Source organism: Drosophila virilis, chromosome X, assembly GCF_030788295.1.
Source record: "Drosophila virilis strain 15010-1051.87 chromosome X, Dvir_AGI_RSII-ME, whole genome shotgun sequence".
Taxonomy (NCBI): Eukaryota; Metazoa; Arthropoda; class Insecta; order Diptera; family Drosophilidae; genus Drosophila; species Drosophila virilis.
Window position 1 is genome coordinate 29,790,827 of NC_091543.1, and position 14,889 is coordinate 29,805,715.

The window sequence follows — 14,889 nt, forward strand, 5'->3', positions numbered from 1 at the left end:
CCTATATAGCTGTCCGTTTGCCTCGATGTAATCCGGGAACTTGGCTGGCTTTTCGGCGATTCTGGCACGCATACTCGCGACCCATTTGCAGGGGGCCTCGGCCACCACTTCTTGCTGACAGGTCTCTAGAGGATGCCTCGATAGCGCATCGGCCACGACGTTGAGGTTCCCTCGTCGATAATGGATGCAAATTGAAACTGTTGCAGTTCTAACGCCCATCGCGCGATTCTTCCGGACGGACTCTCGATCGAGTTGAGCCACTTGAGTGCTAGATGGTCAGTTATCACGTCGAACCGGTACCCTTCTAAGTAGCAGCGCAACTTCCGGATCGAGCACACTATTGCCAGGCACTCTTTCTCAGTGGCGGAATAGTTCACCTCGGCCTTCAGCAACTTCCGGCTCGCATACGCTATCACTCGCTCTTGGCCATCAATCGTCTGCGTCAGCACTGCGCCGAGGCCATACTCACTCGCATCAGTCTGCAAGACGAACTTGGCGGAGAAGTCGGGGCAAGCCAACACGTCAAGCTATCCTTCAATTGACGCAATGCCTCCTCCTGTTCTTGCTCCCATGCCTATTTCTGCCCCTTCCTTAAGAGCGCTGTGAGTGGCTGTACTGGCGTCGCGAAGTTAGAGACGAAGCGCGTGTACCATGACGCCATCCTGAGACACTGCCGCAGTTCTTTGCAACTTGGGCCTTCAGGCTACGTATCGCCTCCACTTTCTCCGGATCAGTACGTATTCCTTCCCCGCAAATCACATGTCCTAGGTAGACTAACCTCTCCCGGAAGAAGCTGCATTTTTTCCTATTTAACCTGAGATTGGCCGCCCTTAGCTGGCGGAATACCTCCCTCAAATTCTCTACATGCTGTTCTTACGTTGCTCCTATTACCACGATTTCGTCTAGGTAGGCGAACGCATGGAGCTACATTTTCGGTCCTATTACTGTATCCAATGCTTGCTGAAAGGTCGCACACGCCGAGTGTAGACCAAATGACATCACCCGCCATTGGAAAAGACCTCTTCCAGGGACTGTGAATGCCGTACACTCCCGACTACCGGCTGCCATCGGTATCTGCCAGTACCCGTGCTTCAAATCCAGAGTGGAGTTTGTCGGTAGTCAATACACATACGCCACTCGTCAGTCTTCTTCTTGACTAAGATGATCGGGGCGCTGTGCGGACTACGCGATTCTTGGGATAGTATCTCTGTGTCAACGGCTTGTCATCCTTCAGCCGGATTCTGTGCTCCGCGATGTGTGAGACTCCCCGCAGCCCCTCGAAGAGAGCCAGCTCTGACTCCAGGAACTCCCTCAGTTCTGGATCCAGATCCGCTGGCCACTCCGCCTCTTCAATGCCGTTCTCGCCCCCTCCTGGCACCACTTCGACTCCAGACAGAACTCCATGACCGCTCGATTCTGGCAGTCGCTTCTGGCCCCCTGTGTCCGTGTAGATTCTGGCCATTGCTCCTACTCCATCCTTTCCCTGACACGTTCCCGCCGTGCCCCTTTCGTAGCCAACATAAGTCTGCCTTTGCAGCTCTACGCGCCGCCTTCTGGGTTCTTCAGGCTCTCGATTTGAGCCGGACTTTATTTCCCTTTTGTGACCTTTTCCATCGAGTGCCGAGCAGGTGCTCTCCTTCCATTACCTGGGAGGCCTTTCTCCGACTCCCTCTGTAGCCGAGCACCTAAGAAATCCATACCCAGGATTACGTGGTCCAACATTGAGGGCATGATGAGCATCGTCATGCTGATCGTTTTTTCTCTCAAGGCTTTCTCCACCTCTATGGTGGACCCAGGCGGATGCGTGCCTGTATTTCCTCCTCGCTTCCCCGAATCGTCCACTTGCGTACGTAGTCTTCACTCATGAAGCTACGAGTGACTCCAGTATCGATCGTGGCAGGCATCGTTCGTCTGCCGATCTCTACCGTAGCGAGGATCCGGCCACCGTCCACCTTCAACGGGTGTCCTGCTACTGCGTTCCGTGTGTATCGGTGCCGACCTGATCCTGGTTCGGGCGACGCCGTTGCCCGTTTCCCGCCTCCGCGCGGCGGCAACATTACTGACTACTTCGGCCCCGGCTTCCACATACCCAACAAAGACGGAAGCGTTGGGACATTTCCTGGCGAAGTGCCCCTCCTGTGCGCACCTACGACACGCGCGTCGCGGATTATATCCGTTCCCGGCCTCTTGACTCATCATCCGATGGGCCACCTCTGCGTGAGATGCAGCGGGTGGGGAAGAGACCCTGTTGTCGACAACGGTCGTTCCGGACCCGCTGGGAGCAGACCGGAGCGGATTGAGATGTCCCCCCGGGGACAGTGCCGTCCTTGCCCATACTGCACTATTCGAACTCGAGATACCCGGAGCTACGTGTTGGCTGCCTGAGTACTCCGCCCTCTGCCACACGACGGTCTCGTATTCCACGGCCAGTTGAGTTAGCTGGCATAGGGTAGAGAAGTCTTGCCGTCGCACATAAGGCCTGTATTCCGGAACGGCGTTCTCGTAGATCCGGTGCAGCTCTTGTGCCGGCTCGTATCTAGCGTGATGCATAAGAGCCCTCAGCTCTTTAAAATATTCTTTGAACTCTTCGCCTACGCGCTGCCTCCGGGATCGGATCTCGTCCTCAAGCCCCTCGAAGTAACGAGGGGGTTAGAAAAACTCCAGGAAACCTCTCCTAAACACGGCCCACGGCACATCCTTAGCCCACTGCTCAGAAACCAACGTGCAGCCCTATCGCAGAACACTTCGCCCATTGCCCTGGGCATGCGGTCGAGGTGATGGCGCGCTCCTCGAGGTCCTCTAAGAACCCAAGGGGGTCGGAGCGGCAATCATACCTCATACCCCACTTCCGAACTTGCTCCGGGACATTGGGAAGTGGCCTCGCCTCCAGGTGATGGCATGGTCTAGTGTGGTAGGGATCACCACCCGGTTCAACAGGGGACCGCCCTACCTCTGCGTTGACCGTAGTTGCTCGGCGTTCTTCACTCCCCCCGAGAGCAGGAACCGCCTCTACGCCCGAGATGGACAAGCTCGGGGTGGGCGCCTGCAAACGCCCGTACAGTTGGGAGCTCCTGAGGTCAGGCTCCGACTTTTGACGTGGCTGCCCGCCAACGTCGGGTGGGACGCCCCATAATGGCGGCTCAAGAGTTGTAGCGTACTGAGATTCCAGTTCAGCAAGCCGAGTCCAAATCTCAGTCGAATGACCGCCATCCTGCACGTAGGTGGACAGCCGCTTACGTAGCTCCTCCACGCGCCCCTCTTTTTCCAGCCCAAACTCCTGGGCGATCGCCACTAACTCCTCTTTGCGTCGCTGGTGAATTCAACGGACGCCTACCCCCGGGTTTTGGAACTCACCTGTCTCAATCATTATTATATACCTTGTTGGTAGCCGACGTCGTTGTTTCCCTTTCTTCCTGTTTTAGGGGTTCCGTCGGTCCCTTTATTATTTCTCTCCTTTTTAGATCAGTTGGTGTCTTTGTCACTTTTACGCCGATCTTACTCAGCCACTTTTGTTCCTTTTAGTTTTCTCTTTATTTTGCCTTTATATCTTCCACCAAACAAAAATACAAAAAAACTAAAAAAAAAAAAATGGTCTTTTCTTTTGCTTATAAAAACAAACTCAACAAAAGGTAATTAAATCTTCCTTTTCACTTTTTCATTCGCATTCAATCTTAAAATGCGACCATCCTCACTGCCCCTAACACAGGGTATAAAAATGTTTGCTGGGGTATACTGAACTACTTAATCCCCCAGTTTTATATTTCACACATATACCATATCCTCATTCTCTTGTTCTCCGCTAGGGTACTTTCCCTCTAGGGTATACCCGACTAAAAACCCCTTGCGGGCTTTAATCCTCTGACATGCCACACCCCAAAACGCCTCTTTTCGCTGCTCGGCCGCCATTTGTAAAGATGCTACTGACCCCGGCCACTAACTCTCAGTCTTACCTGGTCTAGCGAGTTACAAGATATTTATAATTTCGCTTGGAGAGAGGGCTTAAGGGGGAAGGGGATGAGTATCCTGACCATTTCGCTGGGAGAGAGGGCTTAAGGGGGAAGGGGATGAGTATCCTGACCAGACCAAGCCTAGCTCTATTTCCGCACGCCTACACTACCGGGCCGTGGCCTCGTACCAACTACACTAACGGGCCGTGGCTTCGCACCAACTACTCTAGCGGGCCGTGGCCTCGCACCAACTACTCTAGCGGGCCGTGGCCCCGCGCAAACGACTCAAGTGGGCCGTGGCCTCGCGCCAACTCCACTACCCAAACTCTCTATCGGGCCGTGGCCTTGTACCACTACTCCATCAGGCTGGTAATGCCCACCCCGGGGCCACAATCCCATACCACATGCTCCTGATCGAGGTTAGGTCGAACACCGGTTAATTCCGATGTTAAGGTAAGCCAGGTTACTAGAAAACAAAGAATTGTTCGGTTTCTTCTCGATAATTATAACATATGCACTTTATTAACTCCTCGCTTATTGCTACTTTAAAGTACCTCACGAGCTAAACCCTGCCGCACTGTTTTCTGGAGCCCTAGCGCTCCGCTGTACACTCTATGACCTTCCTCGTCTCACAATGCACGTCTACTCACCCTTAGCGTTCGTTTCCAAGTGTCGGCGCGATCGCCGGCAAGCCATGCGCTTGCCTCGGCCGCTCAACTTCGCCGCGAGCTTTCGTAACTTCGCCTCGGAGCTTTCGCTCTTTGCCGCCGAATTGGAGTTGCGCTCTCGAATGCGGTGTTGTGCAATCGATCAACAACGCACGGTTGCAGCGACGGCCAGCGGTTAAATTCAAATTCGCTCTTCTAACTTTCGTGGCTCCTTGCCTCTTTACTCACTAATATAATTGGTGATTATAATATAATTAATACTTATATAATAAGTATTAGACTTATATATAAGTCATAAGGCTTACAATATTGTCGGCTCCTTGCCTCTTATATAACTAATACCACCAGCGGCTCCTCGTTCCTGGCCACGAGAACGATGGCTCCCTCGCCAAGGAAACTGTGGGGCGGCGGACGCCAGTAGCCGCCTCACACAGCTATTTAAGTACCTGTGGGTTCATCGATCCAAACAAATTTCAAATTTGGGTGGTCTAATGTATTTGGGCTTGTGGTATTAATTTTTACAAGGGTAACAGCGAGCGTCAAATTCTGCATTTCCATCAGAAACATTCTATACCGAGCTAAAAGGGTTTCGTATAAATGCCCGGAATCTATCTGATTCTTTTTTGCAGCTCTTAGTAATGTGTTGACACTTGTAGTGAGTTGATTGATTTGTTCCTGAACTTTTGTGTTGATAGCTACCTGTTCAAACTTAAAGGGAAAGCCTAGTGGCTCAAATGTTGAAACTTATAGTTAAATTCAAGATTCATAGAATCGATGTTTTATTTCTATTTTGCCCTACATAAGGTTGTCCTTGTGGACCACCCTCCCTCCAATGAGAACGGACGTGCCACGGTCTGCCTCTACGATCCGTCCCTCACATAAGGGCGTGAATTTATTGCTGAGCCTGCGGATTCTTTTTACTACTGCTTTTTCGCCTACTTCAAAGACTCTATTCTGTCGCTGGACGTTCAGCCTAACCCGGAGCGCATCTTGTGCACTCCTTAACTTTGCTGATATTTTCTTTTCAGGTTCGCCTGAGGGCACATGGAGGGCATCAACAGGTCTCTTGTTGATGACCGGAATGTATTGTCTTGTTATTCTCAACCGTGGCTAGCATTATGACTTCGACTGAGTCACTGATGTTTCTCTCCAGCTTGAGGTAACGTGCAAGCTCGGCTAGAGTGCTGTGGAAGCGCTCGACTTGACCATTGGAGGTGCTATGCAGCGGCGGCTCATTAACAATATGGACTCCATAGTTGTTTAACAACAGGGTCTTTATAGTTTGAGAATTCATCGAAGGCTCATTCTCGCAATAAATTGTTCTGGCTCGTGGAAAGCAATTCATGAGCTGCAGCAGTGGAGCTCTTAAGTCCCCAATAGTGCGCGACTGAATTGGTTGTACGACTGCAAATTCAGAGAACTTATCAACATAGGTCAAAACATTATTTTGTCCGTGGAAAAAATATCAATGTGTAGAAATTCCCCAGGAGTCTTAGGTATCAGAGTTTCTCTCAGCTCCCGTCTTTTCGGGTGCCAATCGTATTTGGCTGCTGAGCAGATTCTACAACTTTCCGCAATTTCCTTAGCCAACTTCGCCATTTTAGGGAAGAAGTATTCTGATAACACCTGCTTAACATTTTCCTGAGCTGCTCTGTGCGCTCCATTATGTTCGGCAACAAGAACTTCTCTCCTCTCGTCAACGTCAACAAAGACATCTACAACTCGGTGCAGTGCCACAACTTTGTGCCTGGAAACACGCGTCTTCATCCAGAAGGACTCTGCGATCAGTGAAGCTCACTTCATGACGCCTCTTGTCCCCGAAAAGAATGAAATTGCGTTTGGTGGGGATGCATGCCTCTTCAATGACAATTTGATTTTGAAAACAATTAAGCGGCCAGCTCTCTGTGAACTGTGGCTGCGGAGGAATCAGTATCCAGTTCGTCAGTATCCAGTTCGTCAGTGCTAATGTCTTTTACCCCATATAGGTAGTGACGTAGCTTGCTAAGGGCCCAACCTATAGCCAAAAGTTCCCACTCGTTGTGGGGTAGTTCACCTCCGGGGGTTTCAATGGTCTCGAAATTATTGAGATGGGACGACCCTCATGAGAAAGCACAGCCCCTATCCCGTAAGCTGAAGCGTTTGACGTTGGATCAAACGGCTTCTTAAAGTCAGGGTATCTGAGCATGACGTTCTCTGATGACAAAATGTTGCGTAGCTTTTGGAATGCGTGACGCTGAAGCTCAGAGATTTCTACCGGGATGTTTCGCGATCTATGTTTACTTACTGACCCATTCTCGGAATTTAGAAGATCAGAAATGGGTTTTACTATTGAGGCAAAGTCTTTGATGAAGCACCTATAGTAACTGGCCAGTCCTAAAAATGATCTGATCTCAAATATAATCTTTGGTTCTGGGAACTTCTGAATCGCTTTGACGTTTTCAGGCTCCATTGTAGCTCCATTACTGGTTACCATGAAACTAGCTAATTAACTAACTAACTAAAACCTACGCTTTACTTTAAAAAACGCGACTTTTCATTGGAGATTATCATATTTTCTTCGTACAGGCTCTTTAAGACCCACTCTACAAGTTTGACATGAGAATTTTCGTCTTTTGAGAAGACGAAGATATCTTCAACATAGACAATTTGTCAATTTGCTTACGCAGTACGTCGTTAACAGTTCTTTGGAGGATGCTGACAGAATTCTTCAACTCAAAGGGAAGTCGACAAAATTCGTACTTTCCCCCGGTAACTGCGAAGGCTGTTTTTTCACGGTCACGCTCTACTAGCGTGATCTCGTAATAGCCGGATTTTAGCTCCAATCTCGTAAAGTATGTAGCTTTGCCATGATTTCTCAAAATCATTGGAATGTTAAATATAGGGTACCTGACTTCTATGGTTTTCTCGTTAAGTTTGCGAAAATCCATTACGAGGCGCATATTCTTGTTACCAACTCGTCCGTTCCCTTCTTGTCCCCCACCCAAATGGGGTTGTTGTAGGGGTAAACAGATATCTTTGAATCTCGTTATTAACGAATTCCGCTGCTCCCATGGGATAGGGGTACGGTCGGACATAAACTGGTTGTTCATCAGTGGTCCTGATAGTGGCCACCACTGAAGTGTAAGCGGGAAGTGTTCCTTCCTGATCCGCGAAGGCCTTCTGTTTGCTGTTTAGCATTTTTAAGAATGCATCTTTTACACCATCAGGCGCGTCGGCGCAGTCAACATTGATAAAGTTAACATCCGCGCACCTGCGTGATTGGATTTGTTCTGTCACATTTGAGTCGGCCAGAAGAAAGACAAAGCGACACTCCTGCTTGCGTGAGCAAGTCGAGCCCCACAATTCCACCAACAGGTCTAAGAGTAAGAAAAATGTGGCTGTTTTGCCGAACAGAGATATAAGGCACTTATGAGTGATCTTCGTGGTGCCGTGTATAGAATGGGTAGAGAAGGAAGAATTTACTGGGCACACACATTTTAGATTTTTATGTGGACTGATTTAATTCTTGGAAGCACCCGTGTCAATGAGATGTCATCTGGATCCCTGCTACTCTCCTAATGATGAAGGGCAGCAGGGAGCTTCCCCTAAAAAATTGAGAGTGCCAGAGCCATACCCGCTACTATTGTCGTCGGCAATTTGCTGTTCTGCTGCTGCTGCAGAGCAAGCATACGAACCTGAATCTTGATCAGGCTCGTGAGCTGTGTGATTGACTCTCTGCCTCCTCTGTCCGTTTAAACGCTCAGACGTGGCCGTTCTTTTGTAGGCTTGAAGAGCGCTAGAGTTAACGTAGGCTGGTGCTTGCGATGGTTGTAGAATTTTTGACACAGATGGATTGACGTCCATTGGTTCCTGTGACCCGTCACCTTTGTTCCACCGGCCACTCTGTTGCTCAATTTGACTTTGTTGCTGTTTCTGTTGTTTTGTGAAGTAAGGATTTTTGGACCGCTGGGTTGTGGATCCCCCTGCTGTTGACCCCTATCTTGCTGACGGACCTGCGGCCTCGAGATCACTTTTCGTTCCCTATCTTCTTGTCCTTTACCGAAGCGAGTGGCAAAAAGTACCTCTCATGGTTTGCCTCTACCTCTTGCGCTAGAGCTAGGACCGACGGTAAGTCCTTAGACCTTACCGCGAACAGGACATCCGTCAGGCTACCCTTTGGGCCTGAGACAAAAACACGCAACGCATCATCTCTGAACTTCGTATAGAGCCCTTGTGCCATGCTTGGTTCTTAGGAAATGTTGACCTAATTGGTGAGAAGAGTAAGCTGTTTTTCAACCACATCATAGTATTGAAGGTTGTTAATGAGCCCTGTCTTAGGGTGCTCATCTCTTTCTCTATGACGTGAATGCCTCTCTTATCCCTGTATGTGAAATCGAGACGGTTTATTATGGCATCAAAATTCATTACTGTGCAAACTGTTTTTGTAGTTTTGTTCTTAAGAATAATGACCTCCAGGTAGTTGCGTGAGCTGCCGTCGTATGGCTTGTAAATATTATATGCCGCTATCATAGCTTGTCTCCAAGAGGGGTACGTTTCTGGCACCCCCGTAAATTCTGGTAACCATTTAACTGCGTCCAATGGTTTATCACATTGCCCTCAGCTCTGCATTTCTTTGCCTCAATACTGTGCTCTGTGCTTCTAAGGCAGAGGCCACTGGGACCTGCACCAAAGCCCTAAGCTGCTCAGGCTCCATTCATATATTACACCAGTTGTCCGCGATTTTTTGCGGGATGGCTTCCCTATCTAAGGTGGTGGAGTCGTCTGACTCAGATCCCCTCGCAGAGCGGTCTCTGTACCTGAGAAATGAGCTGTTCATGGACTGTACTGTCAACAATAATAACAACACAATTTCAAGGGCAAATCAACAACAGTGAATTAAACGAATGCTGACAGAGGAGAGTTTATTGAAAATTGCTGATGGATGCAAAATTGTGTGTGATGGCCCACTTACATTTTATTTGATCCTAGATAGGTTGTTCGTCTATGTTTAAGACTAGTGCCTCCCACGCGGCAGTCGCAAATGCTTTTTTATGATCCCTCGCTGAAGTCTATGGGTGTTGGTTTACTTCGCTGCCCAAACCCGCTTGCGCGCTGGTTTGGTGATTGGTCGCTGCCCGAAGGGCTCCAGCGGCTTTTGCTCAGCTTTTGTTGTTTGCAATGATATGTTAGGTTTTGCTATTACACAACGCGAAGTGTCTTGTACTGGTAGATTATTTCTTAACAGTGCACAGCACACAAAATAATTATAGAACAAAATGATCCGAAAACCGTTGGACGCCAATTAATATTTAAATAAAAAGTCCTTGCGGATTTTCGTTATGGGATTTTATTTTGATTATTATAGAAACACAAAATTATTTAATTAATTATGGTTTATAAAACACAAGGCCGATACGCCGTAATGAGTGAGTTAATTTATACGCGAAGTCGCTGGGCCGATGTGCTTCAGTGAAAGCCGAATTAAAAACTTAACTTATAAAAGATTGATCAAAAGTACCTCGGCTATTGTGTGTTTTTCACAACGGCCGCTAGAATGCTTAGCTTGCGCCTCGTGCGCTGCCGTCGTGCAAGAACATCCAGCCCAGAGCTATGTCAGCATCTGTGGCTGAAGTTATATTGCATTGATCCCTGTTATCTCGTAAGAACATCCGGCCCAGTGCTTTATCAGCATCTGGAGCTGGTGTCGTTGGCCTCTGTTAACTTATAATAGGCAGAAGGTGGCATTTCCGACCCTATAAAGTATATATATTCTTGAATAGCATCAAAAGCTGTGTCGATCTGGCAGCGTCGGTCTGTCTGTCCATATGTTTGAACGCAAGGATCTTAAAACCTATAATAGCTAGGGAAATTTTGAACGTAGGTGCTCCTAGTGCCCGCGCAGGACTTGCCCTACTTGTAGGCAATGCACAAAGAACAAAATGCTGCTTTTGAGCAAATCGCGTAAATTATACGAGCTGGAGGCACCGAATTTGACATCAGCTTTTGGAATAACTTATGGTGTACATATGTATATAGCGTTCATACGTAAGCAAGCTCACGACTAGGTAACACCCTGAGCCGTCTTATTCTAACACCAAATGCAGCTCGCGCAACGCGCTTGCATTACATGCATCCGACTCTACTCAAGAGCCACACCAGTCAAAAAACAAGTGTTATGTTTGACTTAAATTTAAGCTACTATTGATACAAATATTTATGGCATGTAAGTTATCGTCCGATTGAATTGCGATCTCCAGAATCTCTCTCTTATAATGAAATAGCTGAACGCACGACTTGTGAAATTACCCAATTTAAATAAAGATGAATTGAGAATATAAAAGTAAGAGGTGGTCAAAATGATCATTAATAACGACCAACTACGAGATGTCATTAGTTAACTGACTAGCGCCATTCAATCAGCAGTGCAATAAGCAGGTCAAAATGCATGTGAAGCAGCAATCTCTATGAAAGTACCACCGTTTGCAATGCCAAACTTCAAGGGCGGAGAAGACTGTACAGTGCAAGACTACTTCCAACGCTTTGAATGGGTACTGCAACTGAGTATATTTCCTGATGCTGACCACCACCATTATGCAAGGCTGCATATGGGAGCTGAACTGAATTCAACGCTACATATTCTGATAAGTCCGGGGCAACCCCAGACACTATAATTCCGCTAGATTAAGAAAGTGCTAATTAATCACTTCGATGGCAAACGATCAAAAAACACGGTTAATGACAACCAAGCTGCAGATACAGAGCCTACATGCAAACTGGGCTTCTCGACAATCGGGAGGAAGCCGGCAAGCAGAGTGAAATAGGGAAGTAAATGCCACGGATGTGGAGGCCAACACTTGCGCACAGATTGCAAAATCAAAAACGAAAAATGCTACGTGTGTGGTAAAGTAGGGCATATAAGTAAGGCATTTAAAGCCAATACGATACCGATCACCGAGTCAACAACTTCAGACGCCCCGGAAGAAATACAATTTATACAACAATCTAATATCAACGCCATCAAGTCAGTAGGTAGTAAAATCATAACAATGTAGATTGATGGAATAAAAATACCAATGGATCTGGACACGGGTGCTCCGTGCAGCATAATGAATGAAAAGACCCTTCGGAAAGTTAAACCTTTAATACGATAAAGAAAAACTGAACACAAATTTTCGAGCAATATAAGGCACAGGATCAACTGCTGTGGACGGGTAGTAGTTAACGAGACTTTTGAAAAGACTACACGTAAACTAAATCTGTATGTCGTCGAAGGAAACCTGGCCATACTGTGTGGGCGAGAGTGAATCTCCCAATTTTCAGAAGAAATTACTTTTACCGGGATCTTTACAAGCAATTCTGTCAACACCAACAACGTAGATCTAAAAATGTTTTCGACACAAAAAAGTGCGGTGAAAACAATAGAAGTACAAGCGGCGGAACTGAATACATGTAAGAGGGCACAGCTTGAGCAAATACTAACAAAATTTTATTCGATATTTGGCTCTGCAGCAGGAGCCTTCAAAGGACCAGCCATTAAGGTGCACGCGAAACCAAAGAGATCGGCGCTAGAATTTGACCCACTCGTGCAGTGTACCGAGCAGCAAACATATCAGCAATTTTAGCAGAGAACAATGGAGGCCACATTGAAAAATAAGTAACTCCTTTAACAATATTCTAATATTTGCACAAGATGCTGATGATTTGCTAAGAACCGTATAGGCAATATTAGAACAATTACAGAGCCTGGAATTTAAATTGAACACATCCTTGGTTTAGTTTCTGGCACACAAGATTGACGCAGAGGGCATACCTTACTCAACAAAGCATATTGAGGCATCTTAAAAGCACCGAAACCATCTGCATACGAACACTTGCAGCTGTTTCTTGCGAAAGCAGCTTACTACTCAAAGCTCATACCAAATCTGTCAACTTTAGAAAGAACGCTGCACGATACACTCAAAGGACAACAATCCTACTAGTCAGAAGAGAATTAGCTTACAAAAGAATCGAATAAATTCTAGTTTCACAGCCTAATGACCCAACACTTCCATTAGAGCAACGGACGCCAGCAAAATATGTATAAGTGCTGTACAATCGCATCGTTTGGAAAATGGTGGCGAACGCCCAATTGCATACGCAAGCCATACAATGAGTCCTATAGAACAGCGATATACACAAATCGACAAGGAAGCTCTACCCATTGAATGGGTGGTACAACGATTCTTCAAATATTTATACACTAGAAATTGGACATTAGTTACCGATAACAAACCACTCGCACTACTGACACTATGAATTTCTAGGATGGCAAACTACGCAGATTTTTTAAGCAAGTTAATTAAACAGTTATTACCAAAATATTAACACGAGAAATGATACCCGTGTAACAAAGCTTATCGGGACGAATTCGATAATTTTATTATACGACAAATAAATCAGCTTCCAGTTACAGCTTCTCTAGTTGCTCGAGAAACCAGAAAAGACCAGCATTTGGCGTTTGGCAGCAGAAAAATCTTGCAAATACTGGAGAACGGCCAATATCTTACAAAAAATGGATACAAACCACCAAAGTGCAAGTATGAGATATCATATCATCAGCATTACTTTAGAACATCGTGTGGTTACCCCGACTAAACTTCAAAAACTGATCCTGGACGAACTACACAAGGACCACTTGGATATAGTAAAAATTAAGGGTATTGCACGCTCTTTCGTCTACTGGCCAGGAATCGATAAAAACATCAAGAATGCTGCAATAACATGTGAGTTTTGTGCAAAATTGCGAATCGACCTGCAAAATGCTCCAATCACTATTGGGAATACCCTAAGTCGCCTTGGGAGCTCATTCATATCGACTTCGCGGGACGATTTGAAGGTGCGATGCTTCTGATTGTTACAGATGCATACTTAAAGTGGTTGGACGTTAAGATCACAAAGTCAATTACGGCAACAACAACCACCGAATTAATAAATGATTTATTTGCTATATATGTTGTCCCCCTCGGCCGAATCCAAGCAATACATCACATCTGTTGGAGTCAAATACCACAAGCTATCAGCACCCAATCATCCCGCAACGAACGGTCAAGCAGAAAGAAATGTAAAAGTGCGGTAAAGGCAATGGGAACGACACCCAACACACTTAAAAGAAACGTGAACGAATTCTTACAGCAATACAGAAACGTTCCGCATAGCACAGCTGGCGATGCTGCAGCGAAACTCTTCTTGGGTCGAAAATTACGTACACGACTGGATTTGATCAGACCTGAAAGCACCAAGGAAAAGGTAACAGCAAAACAGTTTTTAAAATGCAAACAATCGTGGCGCCAATTTGAGATTAAGGATGTAGTTTACTTCATTTCTAGAAACCCCAGAATGAACAAGTGGATACGAGGAAAGATCGTAAGTCGTTTGGGTGACCTTCATTTTGAAATTCGACACAACAAGAAATACCATAAGAGACATCAATCTGATACGCGGCACAGGATGGAAGGAGGGAAGACAACAACAACAAAGCATACAGGGAAGGAATAAAAAAAATACGCCTTACTACACAGCAGGAAAACTAGAAACTCTTCACCTGCTTATAACATAACAGTTCAGAGACCAAGGGAGTACGATTTAACGACCGACAATAGACAAGGCAGTCAGCCCGATGAAAATGACAGCTGAAAATAATACTTAGTTCAACACATCAAGATGTACTTATGTCAGTACCAAGTCGAACAGAACAAAGTGTGCATCGCTCGACTCGAGTTATTAAACCAAGAATGATATTCTCACCAGTCCCTTAGAAGGGGAAGAAATGTAATATTTGACTTTAATTAATGCTACTATCGATATATATATATATATATATATATATATATATATATATATATATATATATATATATATATTCTTACATATATATATATTCTTAGCATGTAAGTTATCGCCTGATGGAATTGCGATTTCCATCATCTCTCTCTTATAATGAAATGGCTGAACTTGTGAAATTTAAATAAAGACGGCTAAAGAACATAAAAACAAGTAAGGGGTTCCAGTCGGGTGATCTTGACAATGAGATCCCCTGAACCCTTTTCTACAAACACCATATGCAGCCGTTTGCTACAGCGATAATCAATACAAATTTAAAGAAAAACAAGAGTATCTTCAATTTATTGTTAGCCCTGAACCCATTATAAATGGGTAAGAAGGGTGTATTGTATTTGTGCAAAATGCAAATTTATGTAACATGCAGAAGGAAACATCTCCGACCTCATAAAGTATATATATTCTTGATCAGCATCAAT

The 14,889-nt window shown here is 46.0% G+C and overlaps 1 protein-coding gene across 16 annotated transcripts in view; it reads right to left on the reverse strand.

Moving 5' to 3' along the window:
• dpr8 (defective proboscis extension response 8) overlaps nucleotides 1-14,889 on the reverse strand; it is a 402,477-nt gene that overhangs the window by 363,601 nt on the left and 23,987 nt on the right. The window contains exon 1 of one of the 16 annotated variants that reach the window (XM_070208164.1): nucleotides 9,567-9,939. The exons of the other annotated variants lie outside the window; for them this stretch is intronic. The gene's annotated coding sequence lies outside the window, so the exon portion shown is untranslated. Of the gene's footprint in view, nucleotides 1-9,566; nucleotides 9,940-14,889 lie in introns of those variants that run through there. 16 annotated transcript variants of the gene reach the window in all.